Source organism: Phoenix dactylifera, unplaced genomic scaffold (genome assembly GCF_009389715.1).
Source record: "Phoenix dactylifera cultivar Barhee BC4 unplaced genomic scaffold, palm_55x_up_171113_PBpolish2nd_filt_p 000121F, whole genome shotgun sequence".
Lineage (NCBI taxonomy): Eukaryota > Viridiplantae > Streptophyta > Magnoliopsida > Arecales > Arecaceae > Phoenix > Phoenix dactylifera.
The window spans coordinates 1086178-1105097 of NW_024067689.1; the positions used below are offsets into that span (position 1 = coordinate 1086178).

The 18920-nt window shown below is 38.2% G+C and overlaps 1 long non-coding RNA gene across 2 annotated transcripts in view; it reads left to right on the plus strand.

The window, feature by feature from the left end:
• The window catches only part of LOC113463754, a 42463-nt gene extending 30666 nt beyond the window's left edge, over window positions 1-11797 (plus strand). Inside the window, exons 1-5 of one of the 2 annotated variants that reach the window (XR_005507205.1) lie at window positions 3835-4524; window positions 5136-5229; window positions 7156-7198; window positions 7292-7392; window positions 11475-11797. This is a non-coding gene — a long non-coding RNA (uncharacterized LOC113463754). Of the gene's footprint in view, window positions 1-3834; window positions 4525-5135; window positions 5230-7155; window positions 7199-7291; window positions 7393-11474 lie in introns of those variants that run through there. The other variant, XR_005507204.1, reaches the window with a different exon arrangement.
• The last annotated feature ends 7123 nt before the right edge of the window (window positions 11798-18920 follow it).

Consider the following 18920-nt stretch of genomic DNA (forward strand, 5'->3'; position numbering starts at 1 on the left):
GGCTTGGGCCTGTAGAGGGATCAAGCCTGGGACAAGATTGGATCCCATAAGCGGCCTCAGGTCTGAGACAGCAGGGGCTCGTGACAGAAAATGAAAGGGGGCGGGGAAAAGAAGGTGATGGTGTGAAGTGTGAGAGGGGTTTTGGGAGGGGCAGCCGACGGTGAGGGAGATGAAGGGTGGGGTATGCGGTGGCCGGCGACGTCAGTCGGTGGGCGTCGACGGAAGGAGGCGAGCGGCGGTGCTTAGGCGGGGCGAGGACGGCGGGTGTGCCTTGGGTGAGATGCAGCCGGAGGAAGGTGGTGGGCGTCGGCGAAGGCGAAGCGGCGCGGAGGCGGTATGACGTGGCAGCGAGGCGGAGGTGGCGGTGGCGGTGTTGCGGCGATGGTGGTGCATTGAGGTGGGGCAGCATTGTGTGCGAGCGGAGGCGAAAACTGCAAGGCGGCGAGGGGGGTGCAGCACGAGAGGTGGGGTGGCGACGGATCTCGACGGTGGCGGGGAGGCAAGGCTGGAGGGGCGACGGCTGCGGCGACTAGGGTGGAGCGGCACTTCACGGGCGGCGGCGACGGCGGGCGAACAGAGGTAGAAGACGAACAGAGGTAAGGGTTTCTTTTTCCTCTTTTTTTTTACCCTTTATGGGTTCGAGTTATCGAGTTCGAGTTTTCGGGCGCAACCGCTCCGATACCCGTACATCCCGCACGTGCAACTCACGTGCACTGCTCCTTTTTTTTTGTTAGACCCTGGTTACCGGATCGTGGGTTAACGGGTGGGCTCTTACCCATTAATTTGCCTTTCTTCAACCTCCTGATGGATTCGGGAGGGTGCTCCAACCCCTACGGCGGCGACTGCGGGCGGAGCTCCGAGGCTGTGGTGGACGGCGATCACGGCCCCGACAGACGGCGGCTTCCGGCGGTGCGTCACAGGGCACAGTGGCCGGCGGGATCTTCTGCGGCTACGGGGCGTGGCTCCGTAGCCTGCGATGAGGGGCGGCGGCTGGTCATAGCGGCGGCCGAAGATGGCTTCCGAGGGTGAAGGGTGGAAGTGGTGGCTGCGAACGTGGTGGAGGCAAGCGGGATGAGGACGGCAATTGGTGGGATGATCTGCGGAAGGGGCTTTTCCCTTTTTTTTTTTGTGAAGCCGAGGGGCTGTTTCTCTTTTTTTCTGGTGGGAGAACCGAGAGAGAGAGGGAGGTTCAGATGCGGACGGGTGGCGATCCGGGCCTTCACAGACTTAGCGGTGGTGTCGGGGAGGCGGAAGCGGTGGGGGTAGCTTTGCAGCGGGGCCGAAGGTGGGGGCGGTGGTGGATTCAAGCGGCAGCAGTAGCAGATGTGGAAAAAAAATGGGGATGGTCCGTCCAAAAACAGGATCTCGGGGCTTTGGCAACAGAGGCAAAGCCGAGGCTCTGATATTAAGCTGATGGCGGACAACAGCAGGAGAAGAGGAGAGGGAGGAAGAAGAAGGGAGGGAGAAGGAAGAAGAGGTTATAGAGATGCAGGAAGAAAAGAAGAGGAGGAAGAAGAAGAAAAACAGGAAGGAGACTAGGGTTTTTCCATTCAATCATCCATTGCCTCATACATGAGAGGGGTGGTCTTTACATAGACCTTACATCTGGACCAAATCAAGTAATCAATTGATCAAATCAATCAATTGACACTAACTAAATTTGGACTTTTACATCAATTAATCCCTTACCAACATTGGTCCACTAAATTGACCCAATTACATAAACCCAATTGACTAGTCTAATAACAAAACAACTGACCAAATTGACTTGACTAAGACAAAAGCAAATGATGCAATAAAAGAAAATGACTCGGACTCAAATGGACCCAATTCGGGTCTGACTCAATCCGGGGGCTCAGGATCATCTGAATGAAGGGTTCTGATGTCCCCATCACCCCCCAATGGCCGTACAATAACTGAGCTCGCCCCGCCAGTGGCCGATAATGACTTTACCGTAGCATCAGAGAGTGTAAATCACGACATGCGTGGATACGATTTTACGTGGTATTTTCATAACAATACTTGTTGATACAAACACCGATTTACCAGCCCAGTATGAATATTTTATTATGAAAAGTTGTTATTTGATGCATATGTTGGCTTCTCAAACCCAATTACATAAAATGTTTAGTATTGTAATTGATCTGGTAAGATTATGTAGGATTACTTACTGAGTTGTGTAGCTCATACCAGTTATTTATGTTGGCTTTTCCCCCACATTGCAACTTGTATCTAGCATAAAGAGAAGCAATTCAGATCAGAATTTCCTTGTTTTACCATAGTTTTGAAATTTTGTTGTGGTCTAAATTAGCTAACTAATTCAGCTCTATCTACTTTTGGCCTTTTACCCAAAGGAAAAAAACAAGGTGAATTGCAACTCAGCAAATGATATCATTTATTTATGATATCCAAATGAGTAATGTGGACAGACTGAGAGGTAGCTTTCTAACTGAGGCACCTGAGTTTGAACTCTAAGAACACTTTTTATATACTTAGCTTATTTCAAACTTCAAACAACTTAACTGAGACATTAATAACTAGTATACTTTGACCCATAAGCTCCTGGCTTAGTAATTTTTCTGTTGCCAATCCACATCTTACAGAACAAACTGGTTAGTAAAAAAGGTTTCCTATGAGCATAATTAGTGGTTTTCTACCAAGTTCTTATCCAAAGAAAACGAAAGAAAAAGAAAAGAAAAGAAAAGTTTGCTAAAAAGGCATTCTGTTTTGAGCATTGTGATTCTCTCTTGGTTAATGCTGGTGATGATGATCCTCCCTTGATATATTGGCTTCGGTAACCGAATATTGGTTGCAACATGCCCCATCGCCTGACATATGAGTTCATATTAAATACTCAATGATGTAATTATACAACCAATTTTGCCTTCACCTTAATGCTTGTATGTCACAGGGAGAGTTGCTTGCCATGTCCTATGGTTAGTCTCATGTCTCTTAGCATCTATATCAGATCTTACAGTTGAACTTAGTTATATGGAAGGATAAATGACTAAGGCATTATCGAGACAATCATATGCATGATCCATAATTTTTTTTTCATTTTCATATAATTGAAATCAGTGATTGCTTAAGAATATACTGGAAAAGTATTGATGTAATCATGTAACTGTATTGAGAATGAGGGAGAAGATATAAGATGACTTGGGTGGGAGTTGAAGCTTCATTTGATTGGAAATCAGGATAGGGGCAGAAAGAATAAGGATATGAAATATTGACATGAAGGACAGCATGAGCCTAAGCTTTAGAAATTGACCCCTAAAGATAAGTTGAAGCTTGCTAATATGGCTGCACTCATATTCATTTTTTCCCTCAAATATTTTTTGGTGAACTTTTTTGATTTTTTTTAATTGAATAGAATCTTCTATATTGTCTCTAACATAGAATAATTTCCAGTTGTGTTCTGATTCTCTCACTCTCTCACACTTGCTCACTTCCTTTTTTTAAGAATCCAATACAGAACGCCTAAAACATTTCTTTTACCATTGTGGAAATTGAAACTTGTAACTTACAAGTATCTTGTAATTTTTTTAAGTTCAGATTATGTGCTCTGGCTATCTCTTTCTTATTGATTTTTTTTTTTTTTTTGCCTTTTGATCCCACTTACAACAAATTCAAATCCAATTATGAGGGCCTAAAAGTACTTGAATCTACTAGCATTAGGTGATATGTTCGTGTGATAGAATTTCACCTTTGTCTTTTCTTTAAAAAGACCCAGAATTCTTTATTTTTTCTATTTTTTGATATATATCTAATATCACTTGATTTGCATTCTGAACGTTAACTTCTGAGTTATATGACAAACCATTTACTACATTTTCAATCTGCAGATAGGTCTTAATGATACAATTTTTGTATTTTGTAATACTTTTGTTCTGTTTATTCTGATGGCTTAGCCTTGATGTTGATGACAACGACCAAACCTGAGCTGTACTGACAAGTGCAGCCGTTGTTCACCTCAAGCAACCGGACTTGTCCAAGTAAGCTCGAGACCATTCTCCTGCAGGTCAAGTCATTTTGCGGTCAGGCGCTGCAGGTAGTTTATGTGCAACAAAGTCATTATTTGGTCAGCATTGAAGTATATCGCATTTCTTCCTCGAAATCAAAGCCTATAATGGCTTACCTATACTATTCTGCTATTCCAAGGATCAGCGGCAATAGGTCAAGTAAGCAACTTGAAAAGCCAAAACGGTCTATGCACAAAACAAGCCTAACTCTGCGATTTGACTACCCGACCACTTCCAAAAACAGGTAGGAATTCTTAAAAAAGAGATATGTGGCCATCTAATCTAAACCATTGGTATGAAAATACAGAATCCAATCTCTGACTCCTAGATAAAGAGGAAGGAGTCGTATTGAGAAGTTGTTCAGTCGACCATCCCACTCATTTGATAGGCAGCCATGGGCCGGCATATGGGATCGAGAAGTACAGGCATCTGGGTCCGAGGTGGGAGATGCAGCTGGCGATGGACTTTCCAATCTCAGATGCTTCAGGCAGTTCCTTAAAGTGTATATGCCTATTCATATGCTTAGGCTAATTCTAGAGATCTTTTTTTTAAGAGCTGTACCAACAAATGCTTGCCAAGGCGCTAGCCCATTCCTTTGAGGCCAAATTGTTGTTGCTAGATGTTTCTGACTTCTGACTCAATATCAATAGATACAACCACAGTCCTCTTTGATTCTACATATTTATGATTTTAACATTATCATTGGGCATTTGGTTACATATTCAGAGCAAATATGGCAGTTCCAACAAAGATTCCATAAGAATTCTAAATTTCAACAACTTATAGTCAAGTAGATCTATGTTTTGATCTGGAAGAAAATTTAGGAACTTAAACATTTTTGTCACTCTACAATTGTTTGTTTTTCTTCCGCCCTCTCCCTCTTTAGAAGACAAAAGACATGAAGAGATGTGCTATTATTATTCTTATATTGTTTCTTCTTGTAGATAGTGCATATATATTTCCCTAGCCATCTGTACATTTCTAGAACTATAATGACTTATTTACTCTGCTTTAGGATCATTCATTTTACATTTTCTAGAATCAAGCTTTTCTGGAGAGTTCATTTAATCACATTATGATATATCCTCACTTGGTGCATTTATTTTGATGCAGTTATTTTAAAGATCTATATCTGAGGCAACTTTGGAGAGAATGTATAGTTTACTTGGATTTCTTTTGATCCTTCCGCAGGAGGAGGAACCTAAAGGTATTGATGTAGGAATGTATACTACAAACTCCAAGGACCCTATGTACATGAGTTGGTGTTGTTTTCATATGGCTAAGAGAATGTTTTTTATTTCTCTTCTTGCTCTTTCATGATATGATACATCTTCGTCAGGCTGATAATTTTCCTATAATTCAATTTGCTGATGATTCAAGAAAACCTTGAGTACTAGCCATATGTGTCTACACTAAAATTTTGACCAAAGAATTTGAGGAGGAAAACAATAGTGCCCACTCCCCTCCCCCCTTTACAATTACTGATCTGACTATAGAGTTTCTGACATCAGATGGCTTTATTTATTTTTTATTCAAGAAATATTGGAGATAATAGTTTACTCTATTTCTGGAGGGCCATTGAGTTTAACAGACTGCAGACCAATAGATATGACCAATGGCTCTGTAGAAATCTAGTGAAGGTTTTTGCCAAAAAAAATGAGAAAAATAACGAAGAATTTTCTTTTAATTTGCAAAGTGTCTTTGCACGGTTTGTTGGTAATAGCTGCTCATGAAGCATGTCAAGCGCATAATCTCAGATTTATCTGAAAACTATCTGTAAAAACATTAATAGGGTGTCTTAAAGTGTTTAGATGACTGACTAGTTAACATGGAATGAAATTTGTGCTAAGTGGAAGAAGTTCATTAATGATTTTTCTTGTCATTTTAATTCTTTATTCTATAAATGGTTTATATTTTATTTCATTTAAGAACGTTAAAGTTGATAATTAGGTGGGTGTGAATCAGCATTTTGGTGGTTCGCACTTTCAATGTGCTGGTAGACAGAAATAATGTTGTAAAGGATTTGGTGATGGATAGGGTGAATTGGCAGCTTGCTTATTAGAAAGCTTATGGGATCCATGAAGGTGTTTTTTGATAAGAGTATAAGCGAAATTGTAGGATTTATGTACAGGGTAAGTGAAAGAAGAAAGGGAAGAGAGAACGTGAATAACAGCATGTTACACTGAATACTCAAATCATGTGTCATACCTTACAAACTTAAGCCAGAGAAATTGATTAAAATAACTCCTATCCTATCCCACATGTCATAGTACTCTATAAGCAAGTGCACTAATGTCTATTATGCTATATTTTCTAATTGATGCCCCCCCTTATGAATAAATCTTTATTGCCAACTCTTTCTTCAATGAAATAACAATGATTTTTAATGTGTTGGTCATTTCCAGCTGAACCAATTTATAAGCTACACCGATGGCAGCCTCATTACAACTTTCTTGGTCCCCATGCTTGATACCTAGCCTACAAAGGAAAATCTTTAGCTATAGCAACTAGCATGCTCTATCAAAAAAAAAAGAAACAAATGTTATTGTGCAAATAAATATAGGGGTTGGATAAACAGCTCTGTATCAGTTTTGCCTATGAAATAATTGTTTCTTAGAGCCTTTTTTTCCTTTTGCATTTCATTACTCAATTTTATTATTACTAATATTATTATTATTGTTATTGTTATTGTTGTTTTGGTCTAATGTGAGGATTTAGATCTTGTATGACTTCTGCACATTTTATCTAAAGAAAAGAAAATCTGGAGTATCTAAGATTAAGGTATTTGATGGATTTATCTGTATTTTTACATCTCAGTCATCTTTCGCCCATCAGTTTTTACATTTCACAAATGCCTCCCAAATGGATCCAATCTCTAAAATTAAGCATTTGCCTAGAGCACAAGTGATATTCAGGTTTTTTGTCTTTTTGTCTCTTATCACGCTAGTTGTAGTTGAACTAATTATCTTTACTTCACTGTCATCATTTTAGTTTCTCTATATCATGAAGAATTTAGTGTAATTGTTTTCGCCATATTGTATTCACTTCTCATTTTTCATCTTGTCAAATTATGACTTTTCCCTCCATGTTTTGCTTTCTTTTTATTAATTCTAACTTCTAAGAGTCATTGCAGGATCATTGCATAGGCAAAGCAGCTGTGTAGGCTTAAGGCCAAGGTATAAAGTTTAAGACTTGCTAAGTTGTTGGTGACATCCTACAAGGGCAACTTTCTTACTGTTTTTATTTCTTTGTGCCCTCTGTATTTTCAGGAGATCAGATAGCAATAGCAGCATGTCCAAGCTTTATAAAAATGCATCCATCTCAGCTGATATGAATGGCCTCACATCACAATATGCTCCTGTAAATCCAGGTTATTGCACTTTGTATTTGTAGGATAATGAAAGCAAAGCTAATTTACATACTTGATATGGTTATTAATTTTCATTTTCCAATCGTATTAAAAAAACTTTCAAATTGTCGACATTGTTTTCAAATCTTTTTGGATGCACTAAGGTGAATTTTGGATCTATTTTTGCATTGCTCGTTGCATAATGATCAGGGCTAATTTTTGCTAGCACCTCACCAGCATAGGATAGCTGTAACCGTCTACATATAAAGACAGACATGATTAACTATTTTATTTCTCACTGATTATTTATCAATTTACTTCATCAGATGCCCTACTTTTCTTTGGTAGCTATATATTTGGAGAAATAAACATTTCTTACAAAAGAACAAAGCTTTCCTTTATAAAGAAACGATATCCTCCAACCTGTGATCTTTGCAACTCTATATTCTTCACTGTCTGTAATGCACCTTCAACAAAGTCTAAGAAAAGATAAATTACTCGGCCTATTTCACAGTTAAGGATGTCCATATTTTTCGGAGAAGTGACGGCTTCAATCCAAAGAGGACCTGTCAATTTGCAGCTTTTGACAAGCCTTCTCAGCTTGGCTGCTTGTTATTTCCTCAGTTCTTTCATTGATAACATCTTCTTTACAAACAACTTTTTCATCATTTTATGAACTCTTCCTTTAAGATATTAGAATTTTTCTGTGTGGTTTCCAAAGAGTTGGATTGATCTGCATGTGACTCTTTTAGTTTACAAGGCAAATTCGAGAAAATGGATTTTTAGAATTGGTTTTCTTGTTTTTGATACTCCCCTGCTTTGTAATATCATAGTTTCTTCTGTCACCAGGGTTTGCATGGCGCCTTCCTCCTTTCTTCAGGCCTCAAAGTGCCGCATAAAAGCCATGTTATAACGTACACATGGTTTTACTTTGACTTTTATCAGTGCACCTCCCTAATTTCCATCCAGATCAACAGTCTTTCAGCCTTGGACATGAAAGGATATGCTTTCCACCTTGCCTTCATGAATGACTTCTTGACCATACCATCAATACCATCACAGAGCAGTATGCCAATCTTGAAAGGAACATGAGACTACTCTGTGATGGGGATGAGTGTGTCGTTGGCCCATGCAATAATGTCGGAGTATAAAGTGTTGTGTGAGTTACAAAACTTACTCCCACAGCATCTTGAAAGAAACATGACACTGCTTTGTGATGGGGATGATTGTGTCATTGTCCCACGCAATAAAGTAGGAGCATAAACTTAAGTTGACTTACCTGCCGCAACTAATTAAGAAAGGTATTCTTCAATAACTGTAGGCATCCGTCAGCTTCTTTCCCTCATCCATGTTGCCAATTAACTTGTGCAAGTAATTTAAGGATATTATCATGCTGCCTGTCCATAGACTTGCTGTATAAACTGGTGATGTGCTTGGGATACTGTAAACCCAACTCAACCTTCTTATATCAAATTGACGTAGGATAGGATAGAGAAAAAAGATCTTTTTGGTTTGATGGATAATTAGATATGGCAATAAGAATCGATGTCATGTAAGGGATGCTGAAATTCATAATTTGATTTGCTTTCATGTTTTAGTTGATGCATCGGGATGGTTTTCTAATAGACATTTTAGTGTAGATATGTTGGAGTTCTGCTGGGGTTTATGGATCGGCAGTTTGAATGAAGTGTTTATGAGGATCATTGACAGGTCATACGAACTTAGTTTAAAATTGAATTATGGAGGTGGACATAGGGCAAGATAAATAGAAGAGTACGTCATGATGATGTTAGGAGTTGGGTGTTCCACTCTGATGATGATTTTTTTGATGGTTTAAAATTAAGGAAACTGGGAATTTTGAAGTATCAAATTTATGAGAAGATGATAACTTTGCCGGATGATGACCAACAAGCACGGGGGGGAATTCTCATCTGGAATTAAAAAAATTCATCACTTTCATGAATGAAGTCATCATCATGGAAGAAAGAAGCAAAAAATATCTCGAGTTTTATTTCAAATTAAGTTTATGGTACATCGGGGAGACAACTGTTTTATAGATCTGTACGGGGTTCTTTGTGATCTCGGACAGAGGAAAGGAAGGGAAAAATTCTCTCAAGGAGACCAGTAACAGGTCCTATTAAAACTCAAAAGGGAGTTTGACCAGTTAGCCCCTTGAATGACTAATTAACACAAGAAATAAAGGCTTGGACAGCTGAATACAAAAGAAATTCACTAAGCAATATTTAAGAATTGTCCTCATAATCATATTTGCTTAAATATAAACCAAACTATGTAATCTTAGACATGTGAAGCTACTCAAACAATATAAGATAACCCAATATAGGCCAATAGGATGCCCCAATGGATCAGGTGCAATACTGTTTTCCAAGCCTTTGACTTAATTGAGTTGTGGCAGTTATTGTTGGGAAGATGCTAGATATGATGACCTCTGAAAGGCAAACATGATTAAGAGGGGTAATCTTCTTCTCATATTCATCATCTTCGGCTTTGGTATTGGCCTAGCTTACAATTTTGTTTTAACGAGGAGATGCATACATAACATGTTAATGTCATCAAATTATTCAACAAGTAGTATTTAAACGAAGATTAATTGATGCAGTGGAGATGGTTTTCATGACCGTAAATGTCAAACTACCTGCATAATCTTTTGTCTTAACTGTTTTATTGGCCATTTATTTGGAATATGTGATAATTAGAGAATGGTATTTTTCGATCAGTTTCTCATGGCTTATCTAATTTCTCAGTTTCTCTCAACACACTAGAAGTTGGCCTTTTGATGAAAAGATTCTTCTACAACCACTTTACAAGTATTTGTTTTACCCTATCCTATTATTTTCTATTGTCTTATCCAAGGTCTGCGGAATCGTCCCGAACCATCCAGTTCGGGGCGTCCCGGGCCGTACCGGCGACAGACTGGGATGGTTCCGGCATTGAAACCAAGATGCCGTCACCGGAGGGGGAGAAGGAGAAGAAAAAAGGGAAAGAGAGAGAGAGCGGGAAGGGAGAGAGAGGAAAAGAAAGGAAGAGAGGTGGAAGCCGGGTAGCCTCCGCACGGAGGAGGCGAAGGCTAGGGAGACGCGGAGGCGGGGTCTTTTTATTTTTGCATTTTTTAAGTTGAAGTCCGCAAACCCATTGCCGACTTCACTTAATTTTTTTAATTTTAAAAAAATAATGTAGAGATTATCAAAAGAAATGTGAAAAGCTTTATAAACTTTAAAACCGGAAAAGTAGAAAGTAATGTTAGATATTATTAAGTTTGATTTAGTAATTAGTAATTCTGCTATGAACTGATGCTTGCCATGCCCATCTGCTTAGCAACTACGGGTTTCGAGTTCGAGAAGTGGGTGGTCCATTCCCAAGTATTCCAACTTACATAATTAGTGTGGAGTGGGTTTCACTTTCTCTCAAAAACAACAGAAAAATAATTAGCGATTCTGACTTTATTAATTTGTTAGTTTGTGTGGTTTTGCAACCACTACGTGCTTTCTTTTTTTTTTTTTAAAAAAAAAAAAAAAAAAAAAAAAAAAAAAAAACTGTTCTTTCTTGATCATAATGATTTTCTGCAGTATCCCCCCCCCCCCCCCCCCCCCCCCCACTTCCAGCCCTCTTTGCTTCTGCTGTAGCCATCTTCTGTTATCCCTTCTTCAGCCTGGATGTTAGAATAAATGAAAAATTCACATCGTCCTTCGGAAAGCCATTCAAGTATTATAAATGCTTTAAGACTTAAACTTGCATCTAAGTTTCTTCTATAAAGCAGTGAAATGGCCCAAATGGCTTTGTTTGCTGATTTAGAGTTGCCAGTGCCAATTTGTGACTCAAATGTGTACATTGCCATTATAGCAGAAATATCTAGAATTACAGGGCAATAATCTTAGTACCCAATTATGCAAACCAGTTGATTACTCTTAAAATTGTGCTTGTTTGCAGCATGTGGGTTTCCTCATATACCTTGAAACATATTTTTATCAGAATGGTTTTAATAATTTACTTGTTTGCTTGTGATCTATATAACTGTACCATCTTCAAATTTTAAGTGTGTGAGAGCTTTTCCATTTTTTTTTATTATATTTTTTCATTGTCAGCCTACAATGCAACAAAGTGCTGATGATGGTGGTTGACTTAAAAGAGCAGGATTGATGCAGCCGAGATGGTGATGATGAAGTCGAGGATGAGGATAAGGATAGGTTATCTATGAAATGGAAGTTATGGATATTTCTCATTACCTGAGTATGTAGATTACTTGTATCATACATGTAGTATGCTTCTTATGTTAACTGTTGCTTTCTCTTAGCTTTTCTTCCATAGCTAAACCAACTGGCATATAATGTCGTGTTGGTTGAAGTTCAAATTCAAATTCACGTAATTTATATGGTTGGGGAATGAGAAGATTCCTTTGCTTTGTTAATCATCATGTTACAGCAAATATATTGGAGCACTGAACAGGCATGCCAAACTCTTATTAAAAACATAAAATCAATTGACAAATGATTCGATAACATAAGTACTATGGGCAGTTCGTTGCTTCATTTATCTAATCTGCTGGAAAAACCTATACAAACCCACCAAATCTCATTGGACAAAACAAAATTCAGCAACTTAACATTAAACATAGGATAATGGATATTTGGAGAAAAATCAAGGTGTTTCTCTAGCACATACTATAGGAAAAAAAAAGAAAGGAAGAAAGAAAAAAGAATCAAATTCTTGTATACATGCCATCAAAATTTAAACGCCCACTCCCTATTTTTCTTTTTTTTAAATAGAAAAAAGGGTAAAACTCTTCCCCCTAGAAGTTGCATATTTTAGATCAATTTTGTTTCCTTTGAAAAGGATACCTCTTCTGATTTTTCAGCTAGTGAAACACCACCAAAGTCATTCATTAAAGAACAGAAACATCGGGAGCGGCCAAAATATACATAGAAATGAAGGATTTTTAGACTGAAGACAGACAACATGATTAGAATTAAGCAAGAAACCAATCAGAAAGGAATCTCCAATGAACAAGGTGAGAGGGTTGTTACCTCTAACAGATAGAATTACGTGATAGTAAAACATAATTACGTGACAGTTAAATTACCTCATGCAAGGATGATGATGGTTTAAAATAGAAAAACAAAATTACGCAATAGTAAAATTTGTGATGATGCTTCGTATAAGGACAATGAAAGAAAAGTGGGTGTTGGACGGTAGGGACAACAACAGAGAGTAGCAGTAGGGGTAAGAGGGTGTAAGACCATTGGAGGAAGGAGAGCATGGGAGAAAGCCTGAATATAATGGAATTAAAAAATGTCATATGGAAAAAAATTTTTAACTCATAACAATGATCATAGTGGGGAAGATTTTAAGACCTTTGAAGTAAAGGAATTCAATAATCTGGACAAAAAAAAAGCTCAAGGGCGAAGATATAAACTCTCACCAAGCACAAATTCCATCCATCCCAATTTGGAATCCAAGTAATATGCTGTCATACATGGGTCTGCCCTTGATTGCGGCCATCACACATCTCCGCGGACCAGCCGTGCTCTGTGATTTCTTGCTGCACGACTAAATTCTCAGTTTTATAGAACAAAAATTCCCATGTAGATTAAAACTTAGCTGGCCAATGTGACAGCACGTTCCTTTTGGGCTTAGCTATTTCATGTGGATGTAATGTGGAAGAGCAATTTAAGGTCCACTGGGCCTGGAAGTTTGTTCTTGGAAATGGCTTGGGACATGTCCTGTATCCATTCGTCTCTCTTTGAACCCAAACTCTAAATAATTACAGGTTTTAGTGTTATCTTTGCTATTATAATGCAAATTATAAGATGCAGAACTCATGCATCTCCAACCATAGTTTTTTACAGAATGACCTGTTCTCATTATTATTAAGTCGGCAAGTGTCAAATATTAGAATTTATGATGCAATAGGAAAGGGTTTAGCTACCTGTGGACCTGAATTTTGTATTACTTTGGCTTAGTCCATTTGGTCAAACTTAACAAAAAATTAAATATATTTTTTTTCAACCAATTATCTGACATTTACAATGGGCAAATAGCCCCAAAACATAATATGGGTAATGCATGGATGACCCGTTCATGAAACCCAAGCCATTCAATAATATTTTAATAATATTTCTATGCTCACTAATGTCTTCGTAATATTATTTTTGACTAAACTTTTAAATCTCGGCAGGATGAAGAGCATTCCGGCTGCCCCATTCTTTTTCTATGAAAAACCTTGATTGTGATAGGGTTGGGGCTTTGAAACCCATCCATACTAGAAGAGAAGAAGTGGTAAGAAAGGAAAGAAAACTTGATTGTGAGTTGGGGTTGAAAAAAAACTTGATTGTGAGTTGGGGCTCCGAAATCTATGTATGCAGGAAGAGAAGTAGATGCAAGAAAGAAAGTAATAAAAGATGAAGAAAAGAAAAATATAAAAAGAAAGAAGAACAAGAAAAAAAAAAGAAAAGAAAGGAAGATAGAAAGGAAGGGAGAAAGGAAAGAAAAGAAGAAGAGAGAGATGGAGAATATTTGTCGGGATACATGAGCGAAACTGCCACCGAGATGGGGTGTGTTTTATGGAGAAACTGGGACATCCCCATCCCACAAAATTTAAAACTTTACTTGAATCCTCCTGATACTATGATGATGTACTAAATCCTCCATTACTGACTTCCGCACAATGGATGTTTTTTAATACAAATGCCCAAAAAGATTTTAAACCTTCTACAGCTTGGTCAAATGAGCATAATTGTACTCCAATGCATGCCAAATTTGATTTAGAAGTGATAAAAAGGGTGACAATGACAGAGCACAATAAAAGTCAATAAAGGACAAATTAGGTAACAAATATCATAATTAGTTCCAGATTTATTCCTTAAGCTAGCTGTAGTTTTCAACGCATTATATAAAATGATTTCTTATTCAAGAACCAGCCAAAAGTTGGGAGACTGTTCACGAATGGCCATTGAGAGGAAGTGTCGGCAAAGATCCCCACCATGTCTAATTAAATATATGTAATATTTAGCCATTGTTGGCTATCAAATTGAAGTATAAAAAATATTTTGTCAGTGTTGGTTATCAAACTCCAGAGACCTTAATTAGAAGCCCATTACCAATTGTTGGTTGGAGCTATTTAAATCAAGTTTTCAGCAATTAATCTGTGTACATGATAGATCTAATTTTAAGCTAGCAGGCATATGGCAACCAGGTGCACTGTCCAAGCTAGGGACAAACTTTGCAACTCTCTTTTGGTGGTCTCTTGGTGACTGGCTAGCAAACTAGAAACTCACTCCCAAGATCATGTATGGCTCTCTCTAACTGGGCTAAGTGTTTATTAAAAACTATGTTTGTGTTGTACCCAATATATATATATATATATATATATATATATATATATATATATATATATATATATATATATGTGCAATATGTAATGCTTCCTTTCATCTCACTATCATAGGTTTTCCCTGAACTTCCCTTTTTCTCTCCCCACTTGTTCTTAGCTTTTCAAAAGAGTAACGCTGTGGGGCGTCTTTTGGTGCATGTAAAAAGCTTTTTTAGCTCCCTTATCACATGAGGGGACTAGTGCAATTGTAGGTGGTCGAATGCAAGTTAAGCAGGGTCAGTATTAATTTTATGGGTCCAAAAGATTTTCGGCAAAGTGGCTAGCAACGGTCCTCTCACACCATATAGAATATTAAATTGAGCATTGGATCAAGTGGTGCACTCAAGACAATAATGGAGAAAGTCTACTTCCACTTTGTCTCGTGATTTGCTTTTGAATTTGGTCCACAATAATCTAAAATTTGGTTGGAATTCGATCTTAGTTTGTGATGCTAAGAGCAAAAGTCAAAAAGGCATGGCTAAATGACAACAAATACCAACATTCGAGCTGGACAGCTAATGAATCCTATTGCGAATATTATATGTGAAACTGAATTTGATAAAATTTTGTTCTCACGTAAGCATTCCCCTAATGAATTTTGTTGATTTTTTTTATCTTCTCATAAACATAAGTTCCAAATTTTAGGGACATAAAAAGGTATTCTGAGCTTGCAGAAGTTTCATTGGTTAGTGGTGATATTGCAAAGTCCAAATGGAATTAGCTAGTACAATCTGGTTAATCTAAAATTTCCCAATATAGTTGTTCTATCGGATTAAAGAAAAGCCTTCTTGAGAAGAACTCAATAAGGTGCTATTGCGCTTTTGTTGGCTATCTGCGCCATTTGAGGAAATGGAACATATTCAAAACCTTTCAAAATGTTAATCTTGATCCACAATTTCATCAAAGTGCTTGCTGAATTCCTTAACTTCTGATAAAATATCATTCAAATATTAGAAATAAATAAAGCATTTTCACTACACTGGCATGTTCTTGATATGATATTTCTTCTAGTTGTGATAATAGTAGATCTCATTGCTTAACTGTTGCATGAGATGCTAGAAATCAAAACTAGTTGTCAATGCAAAAATAAACATAAGCATTGTCATCGGGTACTCTTTACATAATTAAAGTTCTAAGGTGCGACACGTATGCTAGATTTCTAGAATTTTTTAACAATTAAAAATTATTGTTATTTAGATATTTTTATACAGTAAATGCAAAGAAAAAATGGTTTTTCTTTTTTTTAAAAGAAAATATATATATTTTTGAACCCTCCAAGTTTTAACAAATCACACTTGAACCCTAAAAATTAAACAATTTGCAATCAAGACTGTGGAGTGATTGAGTATTTTCTAATTGATTTTGATGGGCTCAAAGCATTTGAGTATGCCTTATGTTGTTCTAATGAATTCAATTTAGTATTTCAGGTAAATCTTTATGAATTTCTATCTAAGTGCCTTGAGCTTTGGTTCAGAGTATTTTGGTTAAGTATTGAACTCTATTTGAACCAAAGTCTGCATCACGAGTCGACTCCTGAACTTTACGAGTCGACTCCGGGACACTTGAAGTTTCTGGCACAAGCTCGAGTCGACTCCGGGACTCTCTGAGTCCACTCCGACTGAGAACAGACAGAAAGACAGAACGATCAATTTTAGACCCTGTTAGCGAGTTGACTCCAAAAGGTTGCGAATCGACTCCAAAAGGTTGCGAGTCGACTCAAAATGGTCTTGAGTTGACTCCATGGAAAATCTGACAAAAAGATAGAACGTTAGTTTTTGAGTCCCTATCAGCGAGCCGACTCGTGAAGATTACGAGTCGTCTCCCACATCAGCCGAGTTGACTCCCAGTTTGTCCGAGTCGACTCCCAAAGGAAAGCAGTCTGAAAGGTAGAGATTCAATTTCGGAGACCCTGTGAACGAGTTGACTCCAAGTATTCCAGAGTCGACCCCCAAATTAGCCGAGTTGACTCCAACAAGGCCCGAGTCGACTCCGAGGCAGATCAGTTCAAAAGACAGAGAATCAATTTTTTGGTCTCTGAGAACGAGATGTCTTCCGAAGATCTCGAGTCGCCTCTCAAGACAGCCGAGTCGACTCCAAGTAAACCCGAGTCGACTCGAGGAAAAAAAACAGAAAGTTGGATTTCTGGAATCCTGAGAACGAGCCGACCCTAAGTGCCCGAGTCGTCTCCAGCTATTGGCGAGTCGACTCCAGTTTAGTCAGAGTCGACCCCAGGACGAGGCATGCACTTTGATTCAAATCTGTAACAGTGGGCGAGTCGTCTCTTGTAAAGCGCGAGTCGACTCCAAATCGCATGAGTCGACTTCGATCCCAACGGATACATTGTCAGATTGTGCAGACGGATCAGAACGGCTCCAAATCACTCTCTAACGGCTATTTTTCGAAGGAAATCACTTAAATTGCTAGAGTGAACAGTAGTAGATAATAAGAGAGTTATTCCATTTTAGCATTAAATGTTTTCAACACCAAGAGCTTCCGTAGGGTAAATCCAAGCAAAAGAAGAAAAAAGTGCATTCAACTCAAACCAAAAAGAATTCCTTTGCATTCAAAGCTCTACCTACTGTCTTACATCTTTCGGTTCATTCAAGAGGAGACTCAGAAATCGAGAAGCCCCCACTTCCTCATCTTAAATCTATTTGAGGGCTTTTAACTCAATCTTGTTTATATTATTTCATATTTGCTTTTTAGAAGCTTTCCTTGCGAACTTTAAACTCTTGTTTTTATACTTGATTCAATCAGGAGATTCAATCAAGGGTTGTAAGGTTTGTTGGTGAGCCAAAGATAAAATCAACGGTGTAAGGTTGTGGTTGGTGAACCGGAAAAAAATAACTCGGTTTGATTGTGAATCCGGAAAAACAATTGAGTAGTTCTAGTCGGTGAGCCTGTCAAAACCGACCGAGTTCGTTGGGACCTCGTGAAAACAAGTTAGGTTGTGAGCTTGCAAAACAGTCGGCTGTAATCCTAGAGATTATAGTGAACTCCCAAGTGCAGCTTGGGGAGTGGACGTAGGAGCAAGAGTTGGCTCCGAACTACTATAAACCTTTCTGCATTTTGTATTGGATCTTGTCTCTTTCTCTCTCTTCACTCATTGCATCTAGTGATCTAACTAATTCACTTGCAATAGATTTAGTAAATTACTCAACTTATTTTTAATTGGTTAATAATTAATTAAAACCCAATTCACCCTCCTTATTGGGTTGTCTTCTTGGGCAACAAGTGGTACCAAAGCGGGTGCTCTCATATCGATTGGTGTTCCAATCTTTAAAAAGAGTTAAATATTAAGATGACAACCCATTTTGGATCTTCCCTTAGCGAGGGACAATCCACCAATAGGCCTTCATTGTTCAATGGAGTTAACTATACCTATTGAAAGGCTAGAATGAGAATATTTATTCAAGCCCAAGATTATGATGTTTGGAGCATCATAATTAATGGACCATATATTCTTTCTATCTATGTTGATAACATTGCTATACCCAAGCTTGAAAAAAATTGGGATGATAACGATAGAAGGAAGGCACAACTAAATGTCAAAGCAATGAATGTTCTTTACTGTGCCTTGGATCCTAATGAATTCAATAGGATCTCCACCTGTAATTATGCTAAAGAAATATGGGATAGGCTTGAGGTTATCCATGAGGGTACAAATCAAGTCAAAGAATCCAAAATCAACATACTAGTTCATAAATATGAGTTATTTAAAGTGAAATCTAATGAAACCATCACTTGCATGTTCACCAGATTTACTGATATTGTCAACGGTTTAAAAAGTCTTGACAAAAATTATACTAACAGTGATCTTGTCAAGAAGATTCTTCGCCCTTTACTAAGGTCATGGGAAGCCAAGGTCACGGTAATCTAAGAAACAAAAGACTTGAATACGCTGCCACTCGAGGAGCTTCTTGGATTTCTAATGACGCATGAGCTCACGATGAAACAACATAGCGAAGAAGAATCCTTCCATAAGAAAAAGGTAATTGCCCTCAAGTCTACTTCTTCTGTCACGCCCCGGATCCGGATCCGTGACACGGCCGTGCTATTGCCGACTATCGCCCACAGTAGCACGCAGCCTCATACAGGGGTAACAGGTAGCCAAAAAGGATTCATCCTTATATATATATTAAAAGTTTGCAGTACAACCTTC